Genomic DNA, 25,411 nt, shown 5'->3' with positions numbered 1-25,411 from the left:
TCATTGATTGCTGCAGTCAGGGGCCAAGATTTGACCTCAGCCCGTGAGACCCCTGAACTTTAAAGACATATTTCTTGAAGTCACTGATGAGAAATCTGTCCATAATGAACACAGTCCAATCCAAGGGAGGGTAACCTGTTGATTGCCGCAATGACGTGACATCCATTGACATGGAATGGCCTTAACGGTTATAACCTGATGCTTATTTATTTCAAAAGGTAAATAAACATAAAGTGTTTCAGAACTGAAGTGGATTGTTCACTCATGGGAAATGTCTGCCATAATTCACCAACTGCACAAGGAATTCATGGTAGACTTGTGGAGCTATCATTGGACGGACATCCAAGACCATCAAGCTCATGTTCTGAAGAGCTGCCTATGAATCTCATCGAGGAAGATGACGAAATATGAATTATATCCAAATAATCTGATGTCAAGTATGAAAACGCTGTTGATTATCCGGGGGAGGGATGCTGGTGGTGAAGCAAGGGAATAGCTACTTAAATAATGTTCTTAAGAGAAGGAAACCTATCGTCATTACCTGCTCTGATTTACACGTGACTCCAGATTCATTCCCAATGCCTTGTGGGAAAAAAGGAATTGAAAATAAATCTTGGCTTAGCATCCCAAGAACAGTTATCGTTCATATTAACTGATTGATTTTAAACTCTTGTCAGCTGAATCCAGTGGGTTACAACTTAGTCTTCAGAGAGATGAGTGACTTCAGTCTGCCCTTCTGAATGTTTGTGAACATTGTTTGAGGGTAAATGGACTCACCGATAAAGGGAAGATGTTGTTCCATGACTTCATCAGTAGTGCCTGGTTGCACGATCACCAAGGCCAGAAGAACAAAGAACAGGACAATTCTCATCTTCCCCTGACTTTTTGCTGCACTATGAGCTGTCCGGAGGGTGGAAGCTTCATATATGTTTCACAGGCTGTCCCACAGTTAATAATTGCAAAACCACAACACAGACAGAATCTGTGATGCTCATGTGAAGACGTCATTTCAATTATGAGTCAAACAATAACACATAAAGACACACCAATGTGTACTTACACAACCAGACACAGGCACAAAACCATGTATTCATATATACATAATCAGAGACACATACACACATAAAATAATGTACACACATATCACAATCGCAGATGCACATACACACCCACATATACACAAATGCACAAACTTACATATTCAAACACACAGGCACATGCACACACACACAAACACACATAGACACACACACATGGACACAAATACTCAGATACACACACAGACACTCGCACATGCACAGACACACTAACACACACAGACACAAACACACACACAGACACATACATACACACAGGTGGACACACTCACCCATACAAACACACATAGACACAGACACAAAAACACATACATAGACACACACACACACACTCGCACACACACACACAGACACACTGACACTATCTGCACGAATACAGTGGTATGGGATAATTGATATTTGGGCAAATAGCAGTATTCAGCTGCTGGATTGTCTACAGCAAAACAGGGCAATTTGCGGGGTGTCTGAAATTTGAATACTCAGCAGTGTGCGATGTGTTTGTTCTCTGTAGTCATACGCCATCGCCAGTAATACAATACCTGCAGTGTGAGATAACTACCATATGACACTCCGCAGTGCCTACCTTGTGAACTGCCTGCAGTGATGCAACATCTACACTGGGGAACAACTGTGATTTGAACAGTTAGCAGTGTGAATTCTGCATATTGTCTGTAGTAATGCAATGTGTTCAGTGTGGAAAACTGATATTTGAGCATTCAGCTGAAGGCAGTCTGTGTATTGAACTGGTAAGTGCACAGTGGCCTGCTGGATCCATTCCAGTCTTTACTGTTGGACAATGTAGCTATGGATGAACTCTGAGAGACTGAATGGAGCCTTGTAGCCAGTGAGATCCGCGTTAGAGTCAAATATTTAACAGAGTGATCGACTATCCAAACTGATCAGAGAGTCTTTCCCTCACGTCCCTGAAATGGAGTTATTTCTGTTCATGGTGTCCAGCTCCAGGTTTTTAGCCTCGGGTTCTTGTTTCCCTGAGGAGAGATTAGGTTCCAGCTCAGACTCACCCACTGGGTTACTCTTAAAGTCTGAACAATAAGAGGCATGTTACCCAGTGCTCTTGTGGTGCCATGGACGTATTCCTATCTTTGATCCAGGAGGTCTGGGTTCATTTTCTACATCTTCTCATCAAACTAAGGGCACATAAAGCCAATTTTGAGAAATCAGCCATGTTTTGTTTTGGATAAAGAATGGTTGCTGTTTGTTGAGGCCATCTTTGACATGGCGTAAAACAGCAATCCATTGCATTTGTGTAGATTTGGTGCGTTTTTAAATCTTTGAGGAAGGCGGGGAGATGATGCCATTGCTTCTGTTTTCCTGATTGTTCTGTTGTGCGCATCTTTTCTGCTTCCATATCTACTTCCAACGCTGCATGACATGCCTGAGTAAGGTTCCAGCTCCCCTTCACACTCATCCCCTTCTGTGGATGAGTTCCATGCCTCGAGGAATTCCCTGGCTGTTCTCTGTTTGGCAATGCACTCATCCACAGATTCAATCAATAAGCACGTCGACCTGGACCAAATATACCGGCCACTGCAGCGGTCAGCTGTAACTGACAACTGGAAGTGGCAGATTCAAACCACTATAAATGCTGGAGGAAACATCACAGCAGCGCTTCGTAGTAGGCTCCCAAGCACTGAGGATGTCACCTAGACAGGGGATAAAACGTCTGCAACACAAATTTCCAGCTCGGCGAACAGAACCACAGCAACTGAAGGTTACTGTTCACTGTTCACCAGACTTGAAGGCGAATTTCCTCATTCTACAACTCAGCCTTCTCCCAGTTTCCATCTCTCCCAGTCTCTGAACCTCCCCCAGACCCAAACATTTCTTGAAAGCAGACCTGCAGCTTTACTTCCCATGCTCTGTTACCAATAACTACCTCTCAACCAGACCAGCCCCTCATTTGTCGTGAACTTTGAGATCTGACAGTGTGCAATTAGCTTCTCTCCCCTATTAAAACAGCGGCATCACTCATTAAAGATTACATGTACATCCAATATTCTAAGATGTCCTGGGAGTCTGGAAGGTGTTGGCAGTTATTTCCTTGAGATCTGCACCTTTCCTGATCTGTCCCCTCCTCGACAGCTCTCTCTGCTTTTATCTCTCTCCGCCATTCTTTTTGTTTCTATCGATCTGCCTGTCGCTATCTCGCTGCTTCTACCTGATGATTCCCTCTCTCTATCCCTCCTTCCATTTTCCCCATTCAATACTTCTTGCAATCTCTTTTCTGTTTCTCAATTAGTTTCCCTACCTTGCTGTATTCCTACGTATCACCCTCTGTAAACATTCTTTTAACTTTCCTTTCCCATATCATTGCTGTTGCATTAATGTTGTCATTGGGTAGCTCAATTGGCTGGATTGCACTACAGAGTGATGCTAATAATAAAAGTTCAATTCCTGTTCCAGCCGAGATAAAGTTCAAAAGAGAGAAGATGAGGAGTAGGCAATTTGGCCGCTCAAACCTGCTTTGATATTCAACAGGATTATGTGTGTTCAAACATTCCTCCTGTCTCCATAACCTTTGCTTCCCCCGTCTGATCGAGAATGTCTCTCTCTCAGCCTTAAAGATATAGAGGTATTATGGCCCACATGGCTCTCTGTCACATGGAGCTACAAATCTTTACAATCCTCTGAAGGAAGAACATCTTCCTCCACTCAGTCTGCAATTGGAATTCCTTCATTCTGGGAGTCAGTTCCTTGTCTCCCCAATAAGGGGGAAGCATCCTCTCAGCATATTTCCTGTCAAGTCCCTTAAGAATCCGAAATATTACACGTGACATCACTTGTCATTCGCCTAAACTCCAGTAAATAGAGTCCAAACTGCTTTAGACTTTGCTCAGAATGCAAACTATTCATTGCAAGAATTTTTTCCAATGTAAATTCTTTGAACTGCTTGCAATGAAATTATGTATTTCCTTAAACATTGTGAACAGATGTGGTCCTAATGGTAAGACTTCCATACTCTTATACCGCAGCCGTCTTGAAGTAAGGACCAACATTCCAATTACCTTCTGGATTATCCGTTACCTCTCTCTGCGAGCTTTCTGTGTAATGTGCACAAGTTCCACTAAGTGCCTTTTGGTTGCAGCTTTCTACATTTAAAGACGATCAACTTCACTTCTTATCACATTATACTCCAATTCAAACTGTTTAACATCTGTCTAATCTATGAATATCTCTCCACAAACTGCTTGTATCCCTCTTATGACCTGCATTTCCAGCCATTGTGATGTCGTTTGCTATTTTGGAGACAGAATTTTCACTTCCTTGCTCCAAATCATGAAGCCCCTGCAGGTCCCACCTTCTCGGTTTCTCCCCTCGCCTAGGGTGGGATGACCCCTCTAGTTAAACCACCACCAGCTGTCTCCCAATGGTTACACATTTCTGAGAAGCTGCTGTTGTTTTCTTCAACATTTACCTCTGAAGCGGAACCAGTCGCCATCCTGTCTGACTCTCGTTCACAAGCTGTTTGGAATCTTGCCCTCGCTGTGAACAAACAGTTTACTCCCTGCCTGACTCACAGCAAGAAAGGAGAAAGGCAGATGGTATATTGATCTTCATTGAAAGGGGATTGGAGTTCAGATTCGGGATGCTCACTGACGTTACACAAGGACTTGGTGAGGTCACTCCTGAATTATTGTGTCTGGTGTTGGTCCCGCTATCTCAAAGATGACATTCTCACAATAGAGAGAGTGCCCATCGAGACTGCTCCACCACGCAATGAGATAATCGCTGAAATGATCATCATTAAACCCACTTCCCTGCCTTTTCCCCATTACCCTCCATTTACTTCCTGTTTACAAACCTCTCTATCACAACACATGAACAGGTCGTGAGTTGATGGATGCAGACGATGAGCAGGCAGATGGGATTAGAGGAGAATGGCATTATGGTCAGCACAGAAATGGTGGTTTGAATGGCCTGATGTTCTGTTGCACTCTTCGGAATTCCCAATGTGCTCGTATAATGTTAAAGCATGCAAGGTTGTGGGCCAGGTGCTGGGAAATGAGGCTAGAATAGGATGTGATTACGAGGGTGGTGATGGCCAAGTCGTATTACTGTCATTCCGTTAGCCTCTAGTCCCAGGTAGCGTTTTGAGGATGAGGTTCAAACCAGGCTTGGGCAGATTGTGTTTGAACTGAACTGATGAGGCAAAGGCTGGAATCAATGTCACAGACTTCCTAGGCCAAGCTACAGCTGCGTCTGTCCCCTCAGGGAGTCGTTTATGGTCCATGGGATCCTGCAGGAAGACGGAAATTCCGGGCCAGAATTCAGGGTTTAATTCCCATCTCAGCTAACACCAACCACTGACGTGTGTCACAACCTCCACCAACAGCTCGATGGAAGATTGTAACGAGCCTGCGCAATCCGCCCCCTCGTATTTCCAATGGACACTACAATGGTCTGGCCCTTTAGCACGTTGAAGATGGAGGTTGTGATAATTAACTAATGAACCGTTTATTTGTTCATATAATATGCTACGGTGCTCCTGCACCGCACACTGTGGCTGGGCAGTGATCACCAGAGCATGGTTAAAGCATTGAATTCGAAGATTCTGTCCCTGATAGTGGCCAAGTCTATCACTGCTGATGGAGACCGGGAATCCTGGCTGTTGGTGGGCGTGGAGAATCTCTTTCAATGGGGAATGTGAGCAAGCAGAATGCTGGAGAAATCCCAAGCCGTGTCTGACAGTGTCCGAGGAGTGAGAGAAACGCTGCTCACATTTCCAATTAGATTCTTGAAGACATTCTGAAGAAGAGTGAGAACAGACTGGAAACGTGAACTCTGTTTCTCTCTCTGTCTCTGCACAGATGCTGCCAGGCCTGCGGAGTCTCTCCAACAGTGTCTGCTTCAGATTGTCAGCACCAAAGGCTTAAGCCTTTAGTCTGTTGAGGTAAGCAAGGTATGCGTGGGGGAGGAGGTAGACTGGGCAAAAGCATAAAGCCATTCAACCTTCTCACCTCTGAATTCTGCTATTCCACCTGTGTTTGTCCAGGCTTCATTACATCACGTGTCTGCTTTGCTCACCGAACCCCCCAACCCTGGTTTCTCTGCAATCTCTTGCTGTCGGATACACGTCGAGGGATCTGTTCCCCATAGGATCTGGAGTCACGCACGTGATGTGAATTGTCACAGGCCAGCATGCTTTCACAGGCAAATTCCATCCTGAATTACATCGCATTCCATGGTGCCTTATTGTATATTCCAGATTCTTCATTTGTTTATACGGTGTGAGTGACGCATTCCAACGATCATCGTCTGTCAGTAATCACAGCTGAGAGAGCAGCTGAGAGACAGCGACACATTACTCTGGTTCTGGAGTCTCATAGAGCCAGACTAAGTGAAAAATAGCGTTCTTATTCCAGAACAGATACTCCGGAACCAGATGGATATTTAGGAAAATTGGGAATTGGTACAGCTGCATCATTATTACATTTTTTCTTTCCATTTCACACTTCACCAGCTGTTATGGTGGGAATGTTCTCTTGTGTTTCTGAATGATTATTGCAGTGAAATTCCCATCGTCCCTCCACCACCATTCTCATTCTACAAGGTGATGTAGTTTGATCAGCGAAAGAAAAGTCTAAAGGGAGAATGAAGAACTGGGCAAGAGAATCTAAACTTTTAGGCAAATTGCATTTTGTTTGTACAAGTTATTAGGTTGGATTTAAATGAAATCTACAGGTAAATATGTGAAATTTCCACATCACAGGAACGTTAGGCAAGATCTACCTGGGGACCAATAGACATGGCCTTATTTACTCAAAGAAGCTGCTGAATATCGCTCCTCCACAACTGAGTCAGATCGATTCCTTCTGGTTGGAGCATATGACTCTTGTCAAACGATAGCAACTCACCACTTGGGTTGGTCTTACACTGGAATAGCTGTCACAAGCTTTATATTAAGCCAGTGATGAACTTTAATTTCAAGAAAGATGTGAAAACATGTAAATCTAAACCTAATTCGAGAAAATATAAGCAGTTAATTGGAGCACATTAAGGCCAGCATCAATGAGTATGTGTCACATCTGCAGTATGTGAGCATTAGGCTAGAATACAGACAATGTCTTCGGGAGGGGGAATGTTCATTGGATTATTTGCAGCAGGAGAGCGTCACACCTTTTAGGGTTAGACTGCGTGATTTGGTCAGTGTTCAGTGACAAGAGAGTGTGATTGTCAGTCAGGTATACATAGAGAGCCAGACAACAGGGATACAGGAGCCTCATCTTTGGCAAAAGTGGCACCAGAATGAACAGAAAACCAGTCAAGTGGGTGAACACCAAAAGTGATGGAATTGTAGGAGGGGGCTCACAGGAATCGATACCTTTCTCTGCAGTAATGAACGTGAGTCCAGGCGACTGAGTTCCATTCCTGTGCTGAGTTTCAGGTCCCAAGGTCAGGGCTGTCGATAAGTTCACAATGGGATGGGCATGAGACAATCTTACTGATCCACGTACATACAACACATACCAGGCAAGAAACAAGGTTCTGCTAACACACTGTCAGAGCTCAGTGTGCAATTTAGAAGCTAAACCTCTGGATTAATATCTCTCCCAAGTGTTACTTGGCACAGGGCCATTCAGGTTAGGTAGGAACATTGGTGGCTCAGAGACTTGTGTGAGGGGAATGGGATGTGGTTCTCTCATCACAGATATTGCCAGACCTGCTGAGGTTAGATTTCAGTTTTTCAATAAAGGCACTTTTTCTTCATACATTTCCTGTTATTTGTTCATGCTGTGCAATTTCTGATACGAAAGATCATATACGGTTGCTCTTCCCCTCTTCAGCAGATCATGTCACATTAAATGATGGATGCACATGAATACCATGGTGATTCTATCCCTATTCGCATTGAAACTCTGCCGCTATGTAGATGTCTGGATGGACAGTGTCAGTAACGGTGAGGTCAGTGATTTCTACATTATTGGAATCCCATCTTATTCACTGATTCCCCTTCCCTCAGGAAAGACAGTGCGTTCTCCTCACTCAGTCCTTCATGTGACACCAGATACTGGAAAATAGGGAATGGGGAATAAATGCTGACCTCAGCAGCAAATCACACATTCAGAGTGTGAGAAGATTCCCATGGCAATCATAGAGTGAAATCTTCTTGTTTAAAGAGGGCAGCTCCTACCCTGGAGTGCAGAAGGACAGCTCGTGACATATTTTCAAACTGAAATAAATTGTCCCAATGCAATATTAAACGAAGTATGTTGTGATCTCGGGATGGGACCAATGGTGTTTGAGTAGAAAATGTTATTGCTGGTTGATTCTAGATTCTGTTTTTGTTATTTCTTTGTGATGTACTGAGCAGAAACACTCCTTCATAATTGGGATTAAACTTGTTATTGTAATTAGTTTGTTCATTGACAGAATTTGAAAAACAGCAACAAAGCTGTGATGCTGGGACCTCGATCTCCCCAAATTGCATCCACTCTGTATAAGGCAGCGTCTCTGGGAATGCATCAGCTCAGAGTTTCAAACAAGGAGGTTGTCAGCTGCCTGAAGGGTCACATCACCTCACACGGAGAAATGCTTCGAACAATTCAACACGATGAGAGGGTGGTCATTACCATCCTTCCTTTTATTGGTGTTCTTGGCATGGCATTATGAGAATTAAATGTTCACTTGACTCAAAATATTAACACTGCTTTCTCTCCCACGGATGATGCCAGTCCTGGTGAGTTATCTCTGTCTTTGTCTTTGGGCTAAAGAGAGAAGGACCGATAGACAGAACAGTTTTGCCCAATCCCTTGTGATGTTGAATTTGAGATATTAGGAGAAGGACAGTAACTTGGCCAGTGCTGCCCTAACACACCCACCCCTCATGACTTATGCGAAATTTGTGAGAGTCCATCAGAAAATATTGTAACCTGCAGAAAGTGCAATAAACATCATCCTCGTCGCCTCATGAAACCATTTTTGAGGTGTCTGGATAGTATTGTCGTGGCTATATTTGGGTGTTCTGGATTTAAATTACCGATTCCCCTCAATTAGATTTCAGTTTATAGTGGTTCTAGAAAAATACAGCAGCTGAGGCAGCATTTAAGAACAGGAAAATCAACGTTTTGGGTAAAAGCCATTCATCCGGAATTAGGCTGGGACCCTCGGGGGTGGAGAGATAAATGGAGTGGGGGAAGATAGCGGAGAATGAAATAGGTGGATGGAGGTGAAGCAAATTGTGATAGGTCAGAAAGGAGGGTGGAGCGGACAGGTAGGAGGAAGATAGGCAGATGGGAGAGGTCATGAGGTCATTGCTGAGCGGGGAGATTGGAACTGGGGTAAGGTCGGGGAGGGGAAATGATGAATCTGGTGAAGTCCACATTGATGCCATGGGCTTGAAGGGTTCCGAGGCAAAAAATGAGGCAGTCTTCCTCCAGGCATTGGATGGTAGGGGAATGAGGATGGAGAAGGCCCAGACCGTGCATGTCCTCGGCAGAGTGGGCGGGGTGTTGAAATGTTCAGCCACGGGGCGTTGGGGTTTGTTGGTGCTGTGTCTCGGAGATGTCCTCTGAACCACTCTTGGAGGAGGTGGCCGGTCTCCCCAATGTAGAGGAGACCGCATGGTGAGGAACACATAGAATAAATGATACACGTGGAAGTGCAGGTGAACTTCGATGGATGTAGAAGGCTCCTTTGGAGCCTTGGGCGGGGTGAGGAGGGCAGTGTGGGTGCAGGTTTTACAATTCCTGTGGTGGCAGCGGAAGGGGTCAGGAGGGAAGGGTGGGCTGTAAGGGGCAAGGACCTAACCATATAGTCACGGAGGGAACAGTGTTTATAGAAAGTGGATTGGAAGTGTTGGATATTCTCAGAGAGTTGGACAGTATGTATGGACAGAAAAATAAACACAGTTCATGTTTCAGATTGGAATAAGGTCAGTGCACAATGTTATCATCACTATAAGCTCAGGAATGTAAGAGAAACGCACTGTAGTGCAGTGACAAATAACTTGTGACTGTAGAGAAACTGAGGGAAGATAAAAGTTGTAAATTAGCAGCACATCGACACTGAGAGGAATCTCAGTTAAACACAGTTGGCATAAGCAGAAGTTAAATATCTAACCATGCTAAAATACATTCATTATTAAAGACATTGGAAGGGAGGCATGGCAATGTGATAAGGATGTGTAGAGGTGAGACAGAACAATGGATGGACATAGATTCAGACCAACAGTAAGAAGCCATCGCCGTCACAGAGGCATGGAACATTACACATGGAACAGATTGTAGCAAAAAAGAATGACATTGGTGATGAAAGATCAAAAAGTTCTGAAATAATTTCTCTTCTGAAAAAATCCTGCTAAGTTTCAGGTGGAGCCTGCAACTAGAAAGCTATCGGAACTCAGGTGTCAGAGAAAACCCTTAAATCTGACGAAATGCCCAGGATGGAGTAATGTCACTGTGCCATTGTCACTGTATGATGACATCACCCACAAGAACACAGAACATCTGGGTCTGTGCAAACGAGAGATTCCCCACACACTGGGAAGTATTGCAGGGTTCCTGACAGGGGACTCAGAAGGTTTACCAGAATGGTTTGGTGAATGACAGATTGCAGTCATGAGGTTAGGTTGTAGAAATCGGCATTGAGGGGAAATTTGACAGAGTCGGAGCAGTAGTTTCTGATTGGTTAACAAAAGGTAAATAAAGTGAAGCTGTTTCCATTAGCTGACCATAAAAGGATTAGAGGAGAGTAACTTCAGTTTGGGGATGTTACACAGTGAGAATGCGAGAAAGGAATTTTATGCAGCGAACGGTCATGACCTTGGACACAATGCTCACCCACAAACACCAATAATGCTGCGATCCTGATACATTGATGGCGGTCATGTGTAAAAGGCACACTGGTCTGATCAATGATGGAATCTGAATTGAATCAAAACTAGCATTGATCTGACAGAATTAATGTGAAATTCTCCCAATCGACTTAGACCAGATGAATCCAAGACAGAAAGCAAATCACCTTTCCACAAATTATTGTTTGATTCTAGAGAAATCTTTCGCTGATTCTGGAAATCTTTCCATCGACTGACGTTGTGAGACATTGCCGATGTATAAAGATCTAACTATCAGAAGTACATGGCTGGGAATACTCAACAGATTAGGCAGGTGGGAATACACACAGTGAACATTTCAGCTCAAAGAAATTTCATCAACATCTTCTTGAAGTGGGATAAGTAGGTGGCATGCACAAAAAGTAAATCATCAGGAGCCATTATATATGTGTGCAAACTAGAATCAAAATCACACAGTAAAATATTGCGTATGGTGCCGGAAGTGGTTGACGTCTGGGGAGGCACATATTGGATTAAAGTTTTGAGTTCAAAGTCACTGAGAGTCAGCTGAACCTGAAACGATAAATCTGCTTCTCTGTTTAGAGAGTGTATGTTCGATTTAGGAGGATAGACTACAACAATGGGAAGAGTTTAAGAATCGGAGATGGAGTGAAATCCTTTGTTGAGCCCACTGAATTGTTAACATTGAGTGCGGAATGCTCTATAATTTGGGAAATTGCAATCAAATCGTGTGGCTTTTATATGTTAAAGAGCATCTGCACACCATTCCAATTACAATTCCTACTACACTTCCACAAACATATTCCAGCCCAAATAGATATCAGTTTCTTGGAAACAATAGAATCTTTCGATTTGTGGATAATGATCAAAAGAAAGTTTTATCTGCAAAGAAAAGTTTGAGACGAGTCCTGTGTTATGATCTGGCTTGCCTGTTTCTGATCTGCTCTTGACCCTGGTGAGCACTGTGACACTGTCTAGGGGGAAAATACAGTCTCTTCAGAACTTTCCCTGATCTCCATGGCAGTGACAGATCTCCTAATCAAGACAACAACCATGGCACTATCTGATTTCTCGTCTATCTTTTCTATAAGGCTGTTGACGACCATTCCTGCAAATACATTTACTTCTGTCTTCAGTTATTTAGTAACTGGTAGTTCCAGCTGGTTGATGGTCACTTGGTCCGTATGTCTCAATTCCTTGCACATCCATATGCCAACTACCACCCCTGAGATTACGTTCCAGACACCTACCACTCTCTGTGGCAAAAATCACCTTGCCCCCACATTTGTTTGAACTTTCCTATTTTCATCTTGAATGTTTGCTTCATTGTTTAAGTAATTTCAGTTCTGGGAAAGAGATTCTGAGTGTCAACTCCATTTCTGTGTCTCATAATTTTATAGACTTCTCCGAAGTCTCCACTTAGCCTCCGCTGCTCCAAGGAAAACAACCTGTGTTTTTCCAGAGTCTCCTCATACCTCATAACCTCTAACACAATCAGCATCCTGATAAACCTTCTCTGCACCCTCCACATCCTTCCTGTAACGTGGCGACCAGAATTACACACGACACTAGAAGAGAAGCCAAACAACAATCTTATAAAGCTGCAACAAGACATCTTCATTCTCCTTTCTTCCTTGCACTTGGTGTCGAGATCATTAGCTGCTGTACTTTCCCACATAGCTCCTTCATTTACAAACTTTACCTCAAAACATTCCGCATCCCAAAGCCCGAGGCCTACAGCGTCGCCATGACAACCACCATGCTGGACTGTCCCCATGTCAAAATCGGGACAGTGAATGTGACTCGCACTTCCACAGTAACCCACGTCCTTGTATCTATCCCATTCTAATATAGTGACTTTCCCACCCATTCCACTTCACCTACAAGCAGGCTTTCCCCACTGCCCAGAACTGGATTCCCCAACTTCACTGCTCCTGCAGGGTCCCCCGAAAGCCTCCTTGCGAATTTCATCGAACTGATCCCGAATGACAGGAGCGGACAGGGTCAGCATGGATTGGTGAACGGGAGTTTAGGATCGAAAATTCTCCGGGACCATTTCGGGGATAAAATCAGTAGTTTGTGTGGCCACCCCTCTGGACTGCAGTGATACAGATTCCCTGATCTTGATTGTCCCAAACAATGTCAAAGTCGTTGGACATACTGTGCCAGTATCTCCTGACTGAATACTGTCTCCCTTGCCCTGACTGAGAACTGGTTTCCTGAGGCTTTGAGTCGTGCCCATTTGGTTGACGTACATGCAGAGTGTTTGCTGCTTTAGCTGCTATTCCAAGTGCCTGACAGTCCAGCCTCTTGACTGATCACCGCAACCAACAATGATAAGCTGCCCGGCTTATGTCAGTGATAAACAACCAGGCAAGACAGGAGCACTGTGAAATATTAGGTTCTGGTTGAGCCATCAAAGTGCAAAAAAGCCAAGGAAAGGCAGAGATGTTGTGCCAGTCTCTGGGCAGGACATGTCTCAGGCGCTGGAAAGGTTGCAACGTTTTTGGAGTAAAAATATTCTTTGTGGGCAGATATTACTATATCTTGATGCCGTGCTTTTATTTAACTCTGGCACATTTCACTCGCTCTGCAAGTATCCATTGGACTTTTTAATGTGAGAATTGGCTCTCTGAATAGTCTGCCCCTAACTTGATCATTCGTAATGCCAAACACAATTGTCTCCTACGTCAGTGAATATGTAATTTGATTCAACTCACAGGTCTTTGAACTGAGAAAATAAAGCCTTCATAAACTCACCTACTGATTCCAGTTGCTCTTGCACGCTGGTGAAAAACATTATTTAGTATTTACAAGGAATTTGTCGCGGTTGGTGCATTTGAGCTACAGGGAGAGGATGAATAGGCTGGGATTGTTTACTCTGGAGCGTCAGAGGCTGAAGGGTGACCTTCTAGAGGTGTATCAATTCATGACGGACATGATTAGGGTAAATAGACAAGTCCTTTTCACTGGAGTGGTGTAGTTCAGAACTAGAGGGCAGAGGTATAGGATTAGAGGGGAAATATTTGAAAGGGACCTCAGGGGCAATGTTTGCGCACACAGGATGAGGTGCCAGAGGAAGTGTTGGATGTTGACATAACATTTAAAAGGCATCTGGATGGGTATATGAACAGGAAGGGTTCAGAGAGATATGGGCCAAGAGCTGGAAAACGGGACCACATGAGGTTAAAATACCTGGTCTTCATGGACGAGTTGGACTGAAAGGTCTGTTACCGTGCTTTAACTTTATGTGCCATTAATAGGCAGCACAGTGGTTTCAACTGCTGTCTCCGAACTCCATGGAGCTGGGCTCGATTATGTCCTTGTGTGACTGTCTGTGTGGAGTTAGCACATTCTTTTTGTGTATGTGTGGGTTTCCTCTCACATTCCAAAAGATGCGCAGGTCAGGTGAATTGGCAATGCTAAATTGCCCAAAGTGTTAGTTACGTTATTCAAAGGTAAAGTCGGGAAATGAATAGGGGTGGGTTTACCTTCAGGTGGACTTTCTGAGCCAAAGGACCTGTTTCCACTCTGCCGGGAATCTCTTTTTTAAATCAGATCCTTTCCTGCTTCACAGTGTTCTCAAACTATCTCATTCAATACATCCGAATCATCCTCCTCATCATCAAAATCCAAACTGTTGAATACTTCAATAGCTTCATCTTCTCCATTTCTTTTCTGAAATGCCGTTTGACATGAGGGAGAGCTGGTGGAAAATATGTTTTACTTCGATTGTTCCGAACATGCACCAGGAATGAAGTGATAACATTGAGAGTGAGTGCGGAACGTACAGAAAGTGACAGATAAATTAGATTCGAGGACAAGTTGCCTTGACCAAACAAAAGCGTATGTACGCTTTCTTATGCATAGATTAGGTACACGAGAAATTAGGGAAACATCCGGAAAAGTGAACAAATAAAACTGGTTGTCGAATATTTGAATGGGGAGTGCACCAATCCCAGAAATGTTGCAATACTAGGACGATGCACCAAGTTGATGTAGCAAGCTGCTAATCCGTCTCCAATACAGGGGGTCCGAGGTTGATTTGGGGGAGTTGAAAGAGACTATCCCACAGTCTTGCCCCTCCATGTAGTTCAGACTGGGATGATCTAAGGTGAACTTACGTGCTTCATTGAAGCAACAATTGGAACATTAAGCAGTTATTGGGATAGAAGACGCGTGAAGAGCTTTCGTGGAAAGCAGGAAATTTGATAAGGGAATCGGACTGCATATAGGCACGGTGAACCAATTGGCCGCTTCTGTGCCCCAACATTCTATTATTCTGTGATCTCTTCCTCTCTCTCTTGAACCAGGTCTGCCTTTCCGCTATGGAAAAGACAATGGGAGCTGCAGACTAAGCACATGTACAGAGAATGAGTTCGAAACTAATGGGAAGTGTCTCTTGTTCTTCAAACGTTGCAAGAGCTTGTGAGTTCCAACTGGGGAAGCATGGACAAAGCGAAGCTCTGTTTGGTGCTAAATGCTGTCACTCTTCAGTTGTGTCAGCGGCAATGTGTGACAAGCCCATTCTTCCTTCATTGACTTGAATAATACGCACTGCATTCATGATCACTTCTGTTCTGTGTTCATTTCTCATGGAGAGAACACCATGCCGTCTTTATTTTGAAAGAATGCCCATCTGGTCCAAGATTCTCTCACAAGCAGAAACAACTTCTCCGCACTTACCCTGTCATGTCCCCTAAGAATCTTGCATGATTCAATTAGGTACTAACTCAGTTTTCTAAACTCTGATGGGTACAGGTCCTGCCCTACTTAACCAAGCCTCATAAGACATTCCCTCCATTCCTGGGATCAGTCTGATGACCATCATAAGTTTAAAGGTAGGGTTGTTCACCAATGACTGCACAATGTTGAGCACCATTTACAAATTCACAGATACTGAAATCGTTCATGTTCAAATGCAACAACATCTGAAAACCATCCTGGCTCGGGCAGTGATACTTGCTCGAACATAATTACCATACAAATGACCATCTCAAATAAGAGACAACGTAACCAACTCCACATGAAACTTGATGGTGCAATCTTCATTGAATCCACCACGATCAACACCCTAGGGCTTATCATTGACCAGAAACCCAAGTGAACTCATCAATAAACCCTGTGGTTACAAGAGCAGGTCAGACGCTAAGAAAACTGTGGCAAGTAATGCCCAAAGACTGTGCACCAACAATAAGGCACAAGTCAGGATGTGTTTAGATATTCTCCATTTGCCGGGGTGAGTGCAATTCCAGCAACACTCAAGAAGCTCGACAAGACCCAGAACAAAGCAGACCACGTGACGTCCACAAACATCCACTCACTCTGTCACTGACACTCAGTCGCAGCAGTGTGTAATAGCAACAAGATAGCACTGCAGAAATTCACTAATTATCCTTCGACAGGATCTGCTAATTTGCTTTCATTTTGAAGGACAAGGATAATTGCTAAATTGGAACATTATCACTTGCAAGTTGACTCTGAGGCCATTCAGCGCCCTGACTTGGAAATATATAGTCTTTCCTTCACTGTTGCTGGGTCAAAGCACCGGAGTTCCCTCCCTTAAGATATTTTGCGTCTACCTACAGTACACGGAATGTGACGACTCAAGAAAGCAACTCAGCAAAACATTCCCAATTTACCCAGGAACAGGCAATATATGCCCCACCAAAGGGTGGCAGCATCCGAGTGCTGCTGACCCCTGGAAGTCTCCGAAATTGATTGCAGCCTCTACCTCATATCTTCAGCTCAAGTACAGAAAAGGGCACATTCTACATCGATTGAAGTCGACATTTCTCCGTCACTATCACATGATGTCGCCCTCAGGGTGATGAAGTGCACAGAGACACAGTTTCGAATGACCCAGCATCAATTACAGAGTCACGGAGGCCTACAGAAAAAAGGACTTTTGGACGATAAAACCACTGTCACTCAAAAACAAATCTCTAAATATTGTTCTTTTTCAATCACAGGTTGTGGGCATCACTGGCTGGCCCATCATTTATTGCTTCACTTAATTTCGAAGACGGCAGTTCTTATCAACCACATGACCATGGGTTTGGATTCACATGGATTCTAGGTTTCCCTAATGGAGAGCAGTGAACAAAATGGGCATCTTTTCCAACAATCACTTAAAGTTTCGTGGTCACCATTAGACACTCCATTCCCAATATCTGTTTCAATAAAATTCACTTCCACCATCTGCCAAGGCCTGAATTAAACCAAGTTCCTCAGAATCCTGATTGGGTCTCTAGATCAACAATCCACAATAATATCACTGGGCCATGTCCTCTCCAATAACCTAATTCCATTCAGATCCCATTTTCCAATGATTGGCCTACAAGCCTGAATGCGTCGGCAATACAAGTACACATTGACAATATAAAAGAGTGCAGCATAAGAACAGGCCATTCATCCCATCCCACCATGTCTGTGAAGATCACAATGCCATTCAACTGTAATCCCATCTGTCTGAATATAGTCTGTATCCCTCTATTCACTTGCTGTTTATAAGTGTTCATAAATGGATCTTTCACTTTGCGAATGTAACTGTTCTGACCACCTCCTCTTGCACCGTGCTCCAGTTACTAACCATCCTCTTCATAAAAAAAACTTACCTTGTGCATCACCTCCAAACATTTTCCTTCAACTTAAACCTATGCCCCGAGTGTTTGACATTTCCAACATGGCTCAAACACTTTGGTTATTCACCCTACCCGTGTGTCTCACAATTTTATACACTGTTATCTGGTCGCACCTCAACATCCAACACACTCGTCAAAACAATCCAAGGTTGTCGAACCTTGTCTTATATCTAATATACTCTAATCCAGGCAACATCCTGGGAAACCACTTTTCCAGCCTCTCTGACACCTCCACAGCCTTCCCTTATTGTGGTGGCTGGGACTACATGTAGTAGTCCAAATGTGGAACCACTAAAATCTTATACAGTCTTAGCATGATTTTCCAACTCAGTGGCCGAGGTGATTAAGGCAAGCCAGCCCGACGCCATCTTTACCACCTTAGCCACTTATGTTGATACTGGCCAGGAGATATTGGGTTGTACCCTGATATCCTTTAAATGCTTTCATCTAAATACCTCTTCAAAATGATGAGCCTTTCTGACTCCATCACCCTGACAGTCAGTGAGTTCCAGATTCCCACGACACTCTGACTGAATAAAATTGAAATCTTACAATCCCTCTAAATCTTCCATCCCTTTCTGTAAATCTATGTCCCCTGGCCATTTCTGCCTCCACCGAAGGGAATAGTTTCTTCCTGTCTACCCTGCCTGTGCCTCTCCTCGATACATCTCTATCATGTCTCCTCTGAATCTGATCTGATATGAGAAAATAAAACTCCACTCTGTCCAAACTGTCTTGGCAAGTGAATCTCTTCAACTCTGGAAACATGCTAGTTTATCACCTTGTCTACATCCGCTGTCACATCCTTCCTATCATGTAGATCCCGAAGTGCACATAATGAACCCAGAACAATGTTACACACAGTTCCAGCAAGACTCTTCTCAGCAGCATCACGATTGATTCAGACCTTTTTTGAAAACCTGAAGGACAGTCTGAGCCTGGGACAGAGCTCTGAGCAGCTGAGCAAGAGGTCTGCAAAACTTTGCTCTGTCCACTTGGAAACCTGTCTCAGGTATAGCCTGTCAATGACTGAGGAATAGACCATATATCTGCACTTCACCGATGATCCCTGAATCTTACTTGCCTGGCTTGTTTATGAGCAGGTTCACAAGTCTTATCCCAGGTATAGAGGGGACTGTCGCATGAGAAGAGGTTACGTGGATTGGCCCTGCGCTCATTAGAATAAGAAGAACTTTACTGAAACATATCAGACTATCAGGGGATTTGACAGGCTCGACAGAGAAAGGTTCTTTCCGCTTTTTGGCAGACTCTTGGGCCAGAAAGCATCATTTCATCGTAAGGGGTTGTGCATTTCAGTCTGTCCTGAGGGGAAATGGCTTCTGTCATAGAAAATTAAAACTGCGGCATTCTTTATCACAGAAGGATGTGGAGGGTGAGTCATTAAGTATATTCAAGATTGTGACAGAGAGATGTTAAATTCGGAAGGGAATTGAGGATTGAGTGGAAAAGGCATAGAAATGGATTTGAGGAAGATCAGATAAGTAATGATCTGATAGAGTGGTGGAACAGTCTCGATGGGCACTCTGCAGATGGCGAAAACGTTCTCTTTGTGGTAGGGAGACTAAACAACACACACTGCTCCAGGGCTGGTTTCACGAACTCCCTATCCAGATTCAGTGAGGCAACTTGAATCTGAACTCCAATTATTTTGCAATGGACACCACCTTTGCATTTTCCTTCTTCATTGCTCAAGCAGTGAGTAAACTGTTGGTTCGCAGTGAGGGCAAACTTCCAAACAGGATGGCAGACAGGTTGGCGACTGGTTCCCCTTCAAAGGTAAATATTGAAGAAAACATTAGCTGCTCGGAAGGAATGTGTAACTATTGGGAGACAGCTGATGATAAATTAACCTGAGGTCACCTGAGATTGAAGAAGATGGGATCTGCATGCTGTTAATGACTTGGAACAAAGAAGTGAATGTTCTGCTTTCAAAACTGCAGACAGCGAAACAATGGGGCGTGGGGTTGGGGAAGGCAGCTTGCAAGAAGGGTTAAAACAGTTTATGAATAGTATTGATTGTTTCAGTCAGTGGGCATAAATTTGACAAATTGTGTACAATGTTGGAATATGTGATCTTTTACATCTTGGAGGGGAGAAAGAAAAGCACAGATTATTGAAATGGAGAAAGCTGCAACATAAAGCAACTTGGGAGAAGACCGAAAACGAGCACACGGGGCAGCATGTGACCGGGAATGGCAATAGAATGTTGGGTCTCATGATAACTGGAGGGAGTATCATAGTATCATAGAGTGATTGGGATTTTTAAACCATGTAGGGAGGACCAATGTATCATCGTGTCTGTACTGGTCATGGAAGATTAATCTTTTCTGATGCTTTTTTCCATCATTTAGCTAGCAGCCTTGCATACTATGGTATTTCAAGTGCTCATCTAAATAGTTCTTGACTGTTGTGACAATTCTTACCTGTTCAGATCTTTTCAGGCAATGAGGTCCAGATAACTCTAAATACCTCGGTGAAAACAATTGCTCAAATCCCCTTACGTTATATCTGTGCATATTGGTGACTGACTCCCGACTGAGGGGCAAGAGTTTGCGCTATTAACCTGTCTATATCACTCAGAATTTTACACAGTAGGACTGCAGAAACGCATGGGGTTAGGGAATATTGTGAGGCCAAATGTGATAACTGTATTAGCGCATGAATCGGTTTGGGGAAGATCACAGAACTGAGAGGCCTGTGAGTCTCGAATTTTTTGCAGAAATAAGAGGAAGTCACTCTGGAGAAGGTCAAAGGGAAAGAGAAGTTCTGTGAGAGTGCAAGTGCTTCCAAGAATAATGATGGAGTAGGACTGGAGAAGGGTAGAAAAAGCGTGGATGCAGGAACACTGGAGGCTAATACAAATAATAAACACAGTGAGGCTGGAGGATGATGCAGAGTTCTGGAGAACTGTAGAGTTTGGAGCAGACTGCAGAGATGGTGCAGGCCGCATTTGTCTAGTGGGTAATGTAAGGTTATTAGGTTCAGCAAACTGCAAGCTATGGCATATTCAGGAAAGATCATTGTGGTTGGGAAGGATTACTGAAATAGGGATGTTTCCAGCCTGGAGGTATTGCGGAGATAGGAAGTCGTGCAAACGTGCAGAGGTTCGAGAGAAAGATTGGGTGAAATCATTGACAGATTTGAAAACAAGACCACTTTGAAATGCAGATGTTTCTGCAGACAATGCAGTTCAGTTGGAGAGCACGTGTGGCAGGAGTTACATGGACAGCATTCATGTGAACAACATGAGGCTTACTGACACAAATATCATGCCCAGTCAGAATTTGAAATTTCCAGTAATGATGTGGGAACAGAGCGATGGAAGATTTACACAACAAATGAGCTGATGCAATAATTTAATGGAAACAAACTCTCTTGATGCTGAGACCTGGTTCCAAGTTATCTAAAAACTCATTTTCAAATTTGCAAATGAGATTTTTCTGGGTCAACCTGAGGCAGTTCCCAGGAAGTGGTGGAGGTTGTCAACAGCTGTTATTCAATGATATTGACCACAACGTTGAATACAGTGTCAGTCCCTGGACCCACCTCCAGCTTTCCTCCCTATCCTTCTGATTGATAGTAACCATGACCTTTATAATCTGCCCAGATCACTTCCTCCCATCTACCTCCAACTCCCAGTAAACAAGCAGTATCGCGAGGCATCCGGAGATACGAATACTCCCAACACCAGCTAGTGGTGTGAGAATCTACATTATATTAATTATTGGGATTTTTTTTATTGACGTGGAAAGCAGTTTTGCATCTGCATTGATATCCATTTTGAAAACTGAAATGTTCTTTTGCTTCCCCAAATGCAATGGGCTGGAAATGGAAATAACAGAGCTGGAAGTGACAATTTGGATCATGATTAGCTTTCCATGATACAGGAGGAAGCAGAGACCCTGCCCCTGCCATTTCAGTTCCAATAATCTTAGGTGAATCTTGGCCCTGGCCCTTGCTCCACTGATCTTTAGTCTGTGCAGTATCTCCAGCTCATTTACACTGGTCCCCCAAATATGAAACAAAAACCAAAATATAAATTGCTGCAAAGACTCATCAGGTTTGTCAGCATTTGTGGGAGAGAAATCCCAGTTAATGCTTCGTGTCCAGTGTCCCTTCTTCAGAGCAAAAATGTTATCTCTTTTCCTTGAATTGGAAAGCCTGTGTCCGTATCTTCATCTTCTTTTTGTTCTCTTGATATCTGCTGAATATTCCATCTTCTGTTATCTCTCTGACAGATGTGCATCTCTAGAATGGTTACCTTTGGTCTTCAATGGTCATTTCTTATTCCCTACCCACTGGATTTTGAGCTATTGTCAGGTTTATGCAGTGATTAGTTAAATAATTCTGGAAACTGGATATTTCACCGTTCTTTTGAACTGAGCTCTGACATTGGATAGAGGCACCTTGTAAATAATTGTGCTTGTGCAGCAAATTACATTGCGCAGAGTGTATCCAACTTGTTCAAAGATTCAAAGATTTCATTGTTAACTGATCTGGGAGAACAAATATATGGAAAGTATATAACAGCCAGAAAATTACGAACTTTCCAGACATTGCAAATCGTAAAATCACTGTCTGAATGCTACTCTCCAGCTTGGGCTCACTCTGCTCGACTTCCTTACTAAGACCCCTCAGTCCCTTCCAGACTTGTCTTGTAAATAAAGTGTGTACGACTGTCAGATCATTGAGGAACACAATGTGAAATAAGGCAAAAATGGTATTAAACCAACAGCAAATGAGTGGAATCTAATGCAGCAAGAGTCAGCAAAGTAGCTGCGCTTATTCCTGCTGTAAAACAGCCTGTTCCTGGTTATATTTTTTGTCTCAAATCTGAAATGTCAAGAAAATTTTTAAACAAAGCCGAATGTCGATTGTTGATACAAATGCAGTAAACAATTGCTCATGCAGTATTTATTTTTCAGTTTGTGGCAACAGAAACTGACAAAGTGATCAAAGGTGAATGTGACAGTGAACTAGACAGAACAGTCAGTGAAAAGTAGCAGTAGATCTGCTTTTACCATGGCCACCAGATAATGCGTTATGCAGGTAGCGAGGCCTCACATTCCCTGGGACAGGATCAAAATCGACATGGAATTTACTGGCAGAATGGTAATGGAAAAATGGCTGGGAATTAATGAACACTATTTTCTATATGAATGGTAGCTACAACAGCAAGATAAAATCAGCCAGACGTTTCAGAAAATACGAGCACAACGTTAAATCAGTAAGTTTCCACGAAGAAATTGCCTCTCAGATCCTTCCTAAGTCTTTCCCTTCTCAACTTCAACCTATGCTCGCCAGTTTTTAATTCTCCATCGCCTTGGAATAAGGTTAAAAACATTCATTCTGTTTCTGCCCTGCATGATTTTATTCACATCAATAAGGACACCCCTCATTCTCCTCAATCCAAGGAATAAAGTCCTCTACTGGCTAACCTCTCCCTATAACTCAGGTCTCTTAATTCTGTAACATCTTGGCAAATCTTTCCAGTATTATTTGTGTCTTTGCTGCAACAGGGTGACCAAAACTGAACACAATACTCCAAGTGCAACCTCACCAATGACTTATACAGCTGTAACATAATGTCCCAACACCTATTCTCGTTGCTTTGACTGATGTAAGCCAGCATGCTAGATGCCTTCTTCACCATCCTGTCTACCTGTGGCATCACATTCCAAGGACTATGTAATTGTACTCCTGGGTCCCTCTGTTCCACAACTCTGTTCAGGACCTTAGCATTTACGGTGTAAGTTCTACCTTGGATTGACTTTCTAAAGTGCAACACCTCACATTTATCTGAATTGCATTGTGTTTGCCAATCGTCAGCCCACATCCTTGCAATCTTTGACAACCTTCCTCGCTCTCAATGATACCTCCTAATTTTGTATCATCTGCAAACTTACTCATCATGCTGATCATTTATATAAGTAACAAATGCCGAAGGTCCCAGCACCAAACCCTGTGGCTCACCACTAGCATCAGGGCACCAGTCCGAGACACGACCTTCAACAATTACCCACTGATTGCTAACGTTGAGCCAATGTTGAATCCAGTTTGCTTGCTCTCCCTGTATACCATACGACCCAAAATTCACGATCAGCCTGTCATGTGGGATCTTGTCAAAGGCCTTACTAAACTCTATATAGACAACATTCGCTGCCCTATCGTCATCAATCCTCTTGGTGGTGAATTTAAAATTTCAACCATGCATTGGCCAGGAATTGAACCTGGTGTAACTGCTTGGAAAGCAGCTACGTTCAAAACACTATATTTACATTTCTTATTGATGGGCCTCTAAGCACTCATTGATGATGCAGGTGAAAATGGTTAGACCCAGAATATTTCCTGAGGAACGCTTGCAGTAATGTCCTGAATGTGAAAGTGCTGACAGGAACAATAACAACAGTCTTCACTCCTGAACACACACGACATGGGTGCGGCTGAAAAATAAGCACTACCACACTGAGGCGGTAGTGTAGGGGCATAAAAACAAACAGAAGGTTCTGCGTCTCTGTTCACTTTGAGAGTTGGCTCTGAGGGCGCTGGATCACATGCAAAAAAAAAACAATCTTCCAGCTTGCTAGTTATTGCTGCAACCAGCAGAGACTTTTCTATGGATTTTACATTGACCGTGTTTTTTCCTTGGCCTCCTGGTGTCACACTTGGTCAAATGGTACCTTGAGTTGAGGGGAGATTCTCTCCCTTCTCGTCTCGAGTTCAATTTCTTTGAAAAAAATGCTGTAATCAATGGCCCTTGTGGCACTCAAACTGACCATCAGTAAGCAGGATATTGCTGACCAGGTATTGCTTGATAGCCCTGTTATTGACACCTTCCTTCCCATTTCCATGTTAGAGAATGGACAGATGAGACGTTAATTCACAACATCAGATTGGTCCTGGTTTTTCTGTGTAAAACATGCCTGGGAATTTTTCACATTCTCGGTCCATGCCAGTGCTGTTGTAGCATCAGAAAACATTGTCTCAGCAGGTGTCAAATTTTCTATATTTAAGTTGTCAGGACCCACAAACCTTTCAGTATTTAGTGCCAGCTGTAATTTCATAACACGAGGGAGAGTGAATTGAATTGGCTGGAGACTGGGATCTGTGAACATGGGGACCTCACGAGAAGGCTGAAATGGATGAATGCCTTGGTATTTTCGGTTGAGGATTGTTGCAAATGCTTCAGCTTTATCTTTTGCACTGATGACCAGGACTTCCCCATAACTGAGGGTTCAGTTGGTGGAGAGCAGCATTCTCACCCAGTGAGTTTATTGTCCACCATCTTTTTTTGAGTAAATATGCCAGAGCATGGATCTGCAGAACATTGATGCGATGCAAAAACAGAAATTACTGGTGGAACACAGCAGGTCGAGCAGCATGAGTGGAGAGAAAGCCGAGTTTCATTGGTTGTTTGATCGCTGAGCTCCGTCCGTCACTTTTTGCAAACAAAAGTCGTCCTGTTCTGTAGCTTCACCAGGTTGGAACCTCGTATATTTGTTTTCAGTTCTGCTGTTTGTATGTCCTGTTGTTCTATTCATTGAATCAGTCTGAAGACTTCCTAGTCCTATTCAATGTTGTAATTTTACCAGCTTCCACCACAGAGCCAGAGGGTCAGAAAGCATGGAAACACACCATTCGTTGCATCCAGTCCAAGCTGAACATACTCCCAAACTAAACTGGTCCCACTCACCTGCTCCTGACCCATATCTCTCCAAACACTCCTCTTCATGTATCCATCCGAATATCTTTGTTCCATGTTTGCATCAAGGGATTAACACACACACACACACACACACACACACACACACACACACACACACACACACACACAC

The sequence above is a fragment of the Chiloscyllium punctatum genome, chromosome 46 (genome assembly GCF_047496795.1).
Source record: "Chiloscyllium punctatum isolate Juve2018m chromosome 46, sChiPun1.3, whole genome shotgun sequence".
In the NCBI taxonomy this organism is placed as follows: domain Eukaryota; kingdom Metazoa; phylum Chordata; class Chondrichthyes; order Orectolobiformes; family Hemiscylliidae; genus Chiloscyllium; species Chiloscyllium punctatum.
The sequence above is the reverse complement of the archived record's forward strand: the minus strand, read 5'-3'. Positions refer to the sequence as shown.